The following is a 9578-nucleotide window of genomic DNA, read 5'->3' on the forward strand; positions in this document are numbered from 1 at the left end:
TTCTAATTATGGTGCAAAATCCAAAAACTTTAAAAGAAAAGATTAATACATTTGACTATATAAAAATTAAAATTTGTTAAAAGCATGCATTTCTCACCGAGAAAATCATAAACAACATCAGAAGACAAGTGACAGACTGGGAAAAATACTCACAACTTACATCACCCCAATATATAAAGATGCCCCCAACAAATCAGTAAGAAATATCAACAATTCAAGAGAAAAAGTTGCAAATGACTAAGCAGAAAGTTTATTGAAGGCAAAAAATGAGTAGCTTTAAAATTTTTTTTTATGCCCATTGCAAAAGAAACAAAAATTTAAAAATTACAATGAGAGCTGGCCCGGTGGTGTAGCAGTTAAGTGCATTTGTTCTGCTTTGGTGGCCCGGGGTTCGCTGGTTCAGATCCCAGGTGAGGACATGGCATTGCCTGGCAAGCCATGCTGTAGCAGCCATCCCACATACAAAGTAGAGGAAGATGGGCACGGATGTTAGCTCAGGGCCAGTCTTCCTCAGCAAAAGGAGGAAGCTTGGCAGCAGATGTTAGCTGAGGGCTAATCTTCCTGGAGGGAAAAAAAATCACAATGAAACACCATTTTTCACTTATCAAACTAGCAAAAGCCCCATCTCATACATTGTTGGTGGGAAAATAAAGTAGTTCAATTTCTGTGAAGAGCAATTTGGCAGTATCTATTCAAATTACAAATATATATACCTTTTGACCCTAAGAATTTATCGTCTAGATATGCTCACACATGGGAAATAACACATTGTACAAGAATTACTTATGAGACATTGTAATAGCCAAAGATTGGAAGCTACCTAAAAGTTTGCCCAAAGGGAGCTGATTTAATCAAATATGATAAAGCCATACAATGGAATACTCTTTTTTTTTCTTTAAGGAATATCACCCCTGAGCTAACTACTGCCAATCCTCCTCTTTTTGCTGAGGAAGACTGGCCCTGAGCTAACATCCATGCCCAGCTTCCTCTACTTTATACGTGGGACGCTCACCACAGCATGGCTTGCCAAGCTGTGCCATGTACTCACCTGGGATCCAAACTGGTGAACCCCAGGCCACGGAGAAGCAGAACAAGTGCACTTAACTGCTGCGCCACGGGGCCGGCCCCTGGAATACTCTTTAGCTGTAAAAAAGAATGAAGGAGTTCTTAATGAATCACCATGGAAAATCTATGCAGAAGAAAACAAATACACATACCCTACCAGTATGTAAAGCAGGCTATCATGTATGTAAAATAGGTGAAGAGGAATAAACTATGTGTCTATGTGACTGACTTAGGCGTAAAAAATATCCAGAAGGATAAACAAGAAAGAAATAACTGTGGTTACTTTTGAGGAGGATGGGAACGGAGTGCGGAGGGATAAGATAGGAGGGAGTCGTTTGTTTCACAGCTTTTTGTACTTTTTGATGTTTGAAACATGTGAATGTGTTACCTATTCAAAAAACTGAATTAAAAATAAAATCTGCTCAAGGGGAGAGGGAAGAGGAGAGAGGACGTGGAGTATACACATAGTGTGGTTTCCCAGCAAACAAATCGCACCAAGTCCTCGTATCCTCCCTACAGAGCCTGTCACAGCGATGACAGCACGGGGAGGCAGGGGCAAGTGAGGGAGGGGCGGGGGGGGCAGAACTGCCTGACCTCACATCCACACACTTCTGCTTTGACATTGTTTCATTGTTGTCAAGTGAAACTATACATGCACGGTTGTGTTTGCATGTGTGAAAATGTTCCTCTGCTAAATGAAAACATTTTGCAACTATTTCATCATTTCTTCAAGTTAAAAATACTGTACCAGGGGCTGGCCCAGTGGCGCAGTGGTTAAGTTCACGCATTCTGCTTTGGTGGCCTGGCGTTCGCCGGCCCGGATCCCAGGTGCAGACATGGCACTGCTCATCAAGCCATGCTGTGGCAGGCGTCCCACATGTAAAGTAGACGAAGGAGGAAGATGGGCACGGATGTTAGCTCAGGGCCAGTCTTCCTCAGCAAAAAGAGGAGGATTGGCAGCAGATGTTAGCTCAGGACTGATCCTCCTCAAAAAAAAGACAAAATACTATACCAGTAGCCATAAAGAAGGGAAGTCAATTGGCCTCTTTTCACCCATGAGAAAACCTGCCTGTTCAGCTTTTGTCACCTCTCTTTTCTCTGTTTCTTAAAACTCGCCCCCAAGTATTTACTGTAACCTAATTTCACCTGGACACAAACATGAGATGGGGGCACTGACAGATGACTCGCCCCGGGTGCTGCACTCTCCCCAGAGGCCCCAGCCCCTCTGGCTCCATCGTAGGGAGGTAACTGGGGGCCACATTCTGCCATGCCGAGGTACCCAGGCTCCCCCTTAGTGATTCAATCCTCAACAAATATTTAGTGAGGGCCTGCAGGGTAGGTGTCTTAATACAACGGGAATCTTACCAACAGGGTTTTTCTGAGGCAAAGCCTCCATTTCAGTTCCTATTTTGGTCATTATTGAAAGGCAAAGGATGGGAATTTGTTGGCAAGGAAAAGGAATTGGGGTGTCTTTAAAAAATAAAACATAGCATTAAGGAAGAAACTTGAAGTCAGAATTTCCCGGGGGAATTCACTTCCAGTGGCAATATACTGTTTATTTAGAGAGTCACACAGCACAAAGGTTATCCAGGAACTGAAGGGAAAGATTGAACATTCCCAAGACGGAGTTCTCAAGGGCAAACAGTGGATTCGGTGAAGAAGAATTGCTGGAGAAAGACTCTATCTGCTTTCTTTGGGTGGAGTCACTGGTCGTCGTCTATCTTTGGAAGCCTGGGCTAAAACTTGTGCTTTAAAGGCACTTTTGAAGCATGGTTTGAGTAGATGGAGACTTATCCAGGTACTGATTGGTTTGGGGAGGGGGAACCAGGCCAAAGAAGAGCCCTAAGAGAAGAGGGCAGGAGGCGGGCACTAAGCCACTCCATCCACGGCTCTGAGTTCTTGGGAGAAGAGGTCCTCTATACAAATACGGACCAAGGCCCCCCACTCACTTGCCCCAACAACACAGGCCTCATTCCGCCCACCCGCCCAGCTGTCCCACCTCAGCAACCCCTCCAGGTTCTAGCACTGCTACACTGCCCGCAGCATAGCTTCCAACGGCCATCACAACAGAACTACAATCACTTTGCACCCAAGACGTAGGGCTTTGACTATGGAGAAGCAAAGAGGTTACAGCGAGAGGTATAGGATCCAAGATGCCCAGCAGGGTTCATCCCTGTGTGGGCAGCCCTAGTCCTGAGGCCTTCATAAGAGCAGGTGACTGTGAAGATGGGAGGCACCCACCGTATGGCCCTGACGGTCTTCATGCACCCCTAGGATGCAAGGCGAGCTTGTGAAGGGGCTGAGCTGGCCTAATGGGGAAGAGAATTATAAATATCACACTGTGGGATGAAAATGCTAAATGGAAATTCAAAAGGGACTTTTAAATGCCACACTGAAAAGAAGTCAGGAAGTATAGATCAGGGCCAGGAACAAGTAAGACCTTGGAAAATTTCTGGAACCTTTACAATTTCCTCAGGTTTACTTCTTCTATTATCTTTCTATTATCCTTCCAGTAGCGCAACTTTTAAAACCCTGACAGTGAAAAGCGTCTGTGTGTTTGCTTTGACAGCAACAGCTAATACAGGGCGAGGCCGTCCGAGAGGAAGGAAACCCGAGGAACCGGGTGAGTGGGACGGTTTGGAGAGGGCAGGTGGCTACCATGAGAAGGGAGAGGGAACACAGCTTGGATCATTAGGTGTCCCAGAAACTTGGAAATAAAGCAGTGGTTTCTTTAAAGCTTTTAATTCTATGTTGTTATGCATTTTTTGCTTATTTGTTTATGACCTATCTTGTTCCATAAAGTATTTAAGTAGCTTATAGGATATAAAGAATGTAGGCCATAAAATACAAAGTTAGGAGCAGGAAAATGTAAATTTTTAAGAGAGGTCGTGACTAGGAGAAAATTAAAATACATGTCCTCATAAGGTCCTACTCGGTTACTTAAGGGCAAGTTTGGATCTCCTCTGAGTTTCCAGGCGCACAAAGAGGAAAGGGAAATTGGATGGGTTGTCCATGAGAAGACAAACAACTACTGCGGTAAAGTTCTTATGGTTCTCATCCCTAAAAGATACACAATTCTTTTATGGCACTTCATAGAGGTGACGAGTGACATGGTAAGGAACAGCTCTACATGATCATCCGGAGAAAAATCCACAAAGGTGTCTCTTATGGATGCTAAGACGATGACTCCAGAGCAAAACTCAGAGGTAGCATGTCTGTGGGAACCCTCCACATCACCTAATCAGAAAGCGGCAGAAACAGATTTGGAACTCAGGTCACACGATGTCAACCCCTGTTTGCTTTTCATCCCCTTTCCCTTACCTATTTCCTACTCCTCTTTTAGGCTCAACTTAAACTTCACTTCCTGAAAAAGGCCTTCTCTGACCCTGGGCTGGGCTAGACTCCTGAACTTTCCCTATCTGTCACACGTCACACGTTTTGTTTTCACTTGTCTGGTGTCTATCTCACCACTAGATTGAAAGCTTATGGGAGCACGGACCACCCGATGATCTCAATAGATGCTGGAAAAGCATTTGATGAAATTCAATGCCTATTCGTAGTAAAATCTCTCAACAAACTAGGACTAGAAGTGAAAGTCCTCAACCTGACAAAGGGCATCTAATAAAAACCTACAGAGAACATCATACTTAATGTTGAAAGACTAAATTCTTTTCCTCAAACATCAGGAACAAGGCAAGAATGTCCACTCTCATCTCTTATATTTGACATTGTACTAGAGGTCCTCGGCAGTGGAATAACTCAAGAAAGGAGAAAGAAATGGTATGCAGATTGGAAAGGAAAAAAACCACACTGCTTCTATTCCTCAGATAATGTGATCATCTATATAGAAAATCCTAAGAGGTTGATTTTCCTATCCCTATTAGTAAGTAGAGCAAAGATGGAAGATACAAGATTAGTGTATAACAATTAATTTTGTATTTCTATATAATAGTAATGAACAATTGAAAAATAAAATTAAAAAGCAATAAAGAAAAATAGCATCAAAAATGTGAAATACTTGTGGATACACTTAACAAAAATATGCAAGACATATAAACTGAAAAATTCAAAAAATTTCTGAAAGAAATTGAGGGTAACCTAAATAAATGGAGAAATATTCCATGTTCGTGGACTGGAAGATTCAACATTGTTAAGATGTCAACTCTCCCCAAATCAGTCTATAGATTCAAAGCAATACCATGTAAAATTCTAGAACAATTTTTTCTAGAAATTGACAAGCTAATTTTAAAACTTATATGGAAATGCAAGGAATGTAGAATGGTCAAATAATCTTGAAAAAGAAGAACAAATTTGGAAAACATATACCACCTGATTTCAAGATTTACTGTAAAGTTGCAGTAAGGTACAATTATTGATGAAAATTCATAAACAGAAACCTCATTAAATTGGAGTTGGCAGGCCAAAAGTAGGAGTTCTCACAAGCTAGTCGGTAGCAGAGCCCAATAGGAAGAGGAAAGACTTCCTGTTCTTTTTGGTTTTTGTTTTTTCTGCTTTTTCTCCCCAAATCCGCCCTCCTCCCCCCCCCCCCCCCGTACATACTTGTATATTTTAGTTTTGGGTCCTTCTAGTTGTGGCACGTTGGACGCTACCCCAATATGGCCCAATGAGCGGCACCATGTCTGCACCCAGGATCCAAACCTGCGAAACCCTGGGCTGCCAAAGCCGGAGAACCCAACCACTCGGCCACGGGACTGCCCCAATACTTCCTGTTCTTGATCAGCAAGAAGCTCAGCCAATGAGAGACCCTCACAATTCAGCCAGCAAAAAGCCACTACGCATGGAACTCTCGATTCCTCCAATGAACTCTCAACTTCCTCTTTCTCTATAAGAGTTTCTCCTCCTTTGATGCAAGAGACCTGCACATGGCTCACCATGGTTGCAGACCCCCAATTGCAATTCTTTGCTAATCCTGAATAAACCCATTTTTGCTGGAGAAATAACTGGCTGTCTATTTGTTTAAGGTCAATAGTAATCAAGATAGTGTGATATTACACAAGGATAGACATACAGATGAAGAGTTAGCAAACTTTTTCTGTAAAGGGCCAGATAGTAACTATTTTTGGCTTTGTAATCTGTTTCAACTCGGCTTCTGTAGCATGAGAACAACCAGACAATACTTAAAGGAATGAGTGGGCTTAACTGAGTTCCAATAAAACTTTATTTACAAAACAGGTAGTGGGCCAGATTTGGCCCTCAGCCTGTAGTTGTCAACTCCTAATATAGAACAATGGAACAGAAAAGGAGTCCAGAAATAGACCCACAGATATGTAGTCTGAGTTCAACAAAGATGCCAATGTATTTAAATGAAGAAAGGATAATCTTGTCAATGAATGGTGTTAGAACAATTGGACAATCATATGAGAAAAAAGGAACCTAGATTCTTACTTCACATCATATACAAAAAAATAACTCAAAATGAATCATACACCAAAATGTAAGAGCTACAACTATAAAACATCTAGAAAAAAAATAGGATAAAAATGTTTGTCTTGGGTTAAGCAAAGATTTCTTAGATATGACACAAAAGCACCAAATGAAAACGAAATGGACATTATCAAAATTAATCTCTATGCCCAACTTGAAAAGAATATAATGCTGAGTATTCAATAAGCCATAAGTGACAGACTCAAGCTCACTCTTGGCGGTCAAGGAGGCCTTGGAGGCCAAATGATTTTTCTGTATTTCATTTCCTGAATTTGCAAAAGGAAAGTTGAGGAAGCACATCTGATGAAATCTTTATACGGGCCCTCATACAAGCAATGTGACACAGAAGAGAATTCATCTGTGCAAGGCACAGAGACACACCTCATTGGTCTTAAAAGAAATGAGTAAGGACTCACATGGCCAGGAACTGGAACTGGAAATCTCAGAGAGCACAGAACTTCTGAGAAGGGGACCTCCTCAATAACCCTGCTTCTCTCTGCACTTCTCTGACCTCTTCCTTTTTATAGGCTGGCTCCCTCACTCCATAATGCCCTTTCATGTGCTTTAGTTTGCTTAACCCAGGCCCTCCTACCTCATAGCATCACTTCACCCTCAGGCCTGCTGCTAATTTGCAAATGTTTTCAGTATTTCTTGTTTCACATTCCCTAAGGAGACATTCTGATTGGTTCAACTCATCTTATCATGCCAGGTCATAGGTTGCTGGTCGGCCTATGAATTTGCTTCCTTCCCTGGTCCATTCAGCTGTGGCCAGGGTAGGGGGAAAAAGATCACATGATATAAAGGGGCTTACTATCCAGGCGGAATCCTTCAAACATTTCAATTCCAGGAGCACAGATAAATGAAAGATCTGATCTGTCCAGAACTGCCATGGTTTCTCCTTATCAGGTCATGATGCTAATTTCATAAACGAGTATTTTCACGGGGAATGAAAGGTCCCATGTCATCAGCAGAGCATGTACTGAGTTCCTAAAATTATATGAAATTCAATATTTGCATAATATGACTGTGATGGTTAATTTTATGTGTCAAATTGACTGGGCCATGGGCTGCCCAGATATTTGGTTAAACATTATTCTGAGTGTGTCTGTGAAAGCACTTCCGGATGAGATTAGCATTTGAATTGGTGCACTGAAAAAAGCAGATGGTCCTCCCCAATGCAGGTGGACCTCATCCAATCCATTGAGGGCTGAATCGAACAAAAGGCTGAGCAGGAAAGAATTCACTCTCTCTGCCTGTCTGAGCTACAACATCCGTCTCCTGCCTTCAGACTCAGACGCAGGCTGGAACTGCACCATTGACTCTCCTGGGTCTCCAGCTTGCCCATCTTGGGACTTCTTGGCCTCCATAATTGCGTGAACCAATTCCTTATAATAAATACATACATGAATACATACACACCCATCCTGTTGATTTGGTTCTGTTTCTCTGGAGAACCTTGACTAATACAATGACTCAAGTGTACAAAAATCTAACCAACACAAACAAGACCAAGTGAAAGTACATTTCATTCCAGACTTTGACTCTCCGTTCAGAGCCATGAGACTCAGTGCTGCCATGATATCTTACCTTGTAGCCTCATCTTCAGCAAGATGGTGAAGAAGAAACTGGAGATGTCTGAATGAGCAGCACATTCATCCGCATTTCTCTCTTCTGTCACAGATCCATTCCCATCTACTCCCCACAGCATAAAATCCACATAACAGTTAATTCTCTTCAGCCCAAAGAAAACCTCATGAGCCATATGTAAAATACACTCATTTTCTTTTTCTTTCCTCTGTTTAATTACTCACTTCATTTAGTTTTATTCTTCCCTCTCTCATTGGACAAAGGCAACCTTGTATTTGGGTAAATTAGTAGAAGGTCTGATAATAAAGGAGGCTCGTTGACATTTATTAGCATGATGAAAATTCCCAAACGTGCCCTGAACCGCTGATATTTACATCTTGTTACAAACAAGCTCAGCGTTTTTCTCTCATTAGGCACCTAAGATGATCCTTCTTTCCTGCCAAAATGATTCCTGTTGGTTTTCCACTTAAGCCATTGCTGGGAGAAGCAGCTGCCAGTGTCAAAAGGAAACCGTTGGCCTTGGGAACTTGCTTGCTTAGAGTGTGTGTGATTCCAAAGAAACTCCTTTGCGTTACACTCGGCTGTTACAACTACAGTTTCACGTATTTTTTCCAGGCCGTCCTTTCTCACCATTCTGGACTGACAGCTGGATTTCAGTCGACGGCACTGTGCTTCGCATCTAAAAGTGTCTCCTGGGACTTTTCCTAATGGATCACTTTCCCTAATGGGAACTATTAATGGCTTTTCTTTCTAGCTAAGTTTTGATAACCAAATAAAAGCAGTGTCAATGAGATTGTGAAAATATTTCTTTTCAAAGCCCTCATAAACCCCTTCATCTGGCACATCAGACGTCGCTCCGCCCATATGAAAGGGCAGGAAAGATTCCATTTTCTCACCCTGCAAGAATTAAACCAAAGCTCTGAGGCCATGTGTGGTCCTTTAAAGCAGTCAATCATTTTCTTTCCATTCCTATTCCATTTTTTTTTTTACTGTCTGCTCTTACCTACTTCAAATGTGGGCTTGTTTTATTATGAAGACTTCCTTTTTTATACATGTATATATTGACTTCTTATACCTTCCTTTGGCAATGGAAGTGTTTTTGTGTAAAGTGAGAATCGGCTAAGTACCCTACCTGGCTCTTGGAAGACTCATGTGGTCTAGTGGATTTTGTGGCCTCACAGGAATGTGAACCATAAATCCTGTCACTCTAACCTGGTTTTCTGGCAGAGTCTATACCACTAATGACATTTAACATATCGTAGCTCACATGGGCATGTTAGGGATCACCACCAGTTTGTGAAATGGTTGTAAAATTAAGTTTACCTAATGTGTCAGATGCTTTCAATAGCCACTCATTTCCCACTGTTTGTATTAGCTATTAGTCCCTAAATATGATCCAGATATGGTTGGTGATAATGAACAAAATCTGTTAGCCATTTTGTATTTCTCACACAATTTTTTATCCCAAGGCAGTCTCTTTC

At 41.9% G+C, this 9578-nt stretch overlaps 1 long non-coding RNA gene across 1 annotated transcript; it reads right to left on the reverse strand.

The window, feature by feature from the left end:
* Positions 1–234: 234 nt before the first annotated feature.
* On the reverse strand, positions 235–5787 carry LOC139073368 (uncharacterized). Its single transcript, XR_011522020.1, has 4 exons — positions 5626–5787; positions 1814–2051; positions 1049–1143; positions 235–561 (listed from the first exon to the last, which is right to left on the reverse strand). It is a non-coding gene; the product is annotated as an uncharacterized lncRNA (long non-coding RNA).
* Positions 5788–9578: the final 3791 nt, after the last annotated feature.

The sequence above is a fragment of the Equus przewalskii genome, chromosome 9, assembly GCF_037783145.1.
Source record: "Equus przewalskii isolate Varuska chromosome 9, EquPr2, whole genome shotgun sequence".
NCBI classification, from domain to species: domain Eukaryota; kingdom Metazoa; phylum Chordata; class Mammalia; order Perissodactyla; family Equidae; genus Equus; species Equus przewalskii.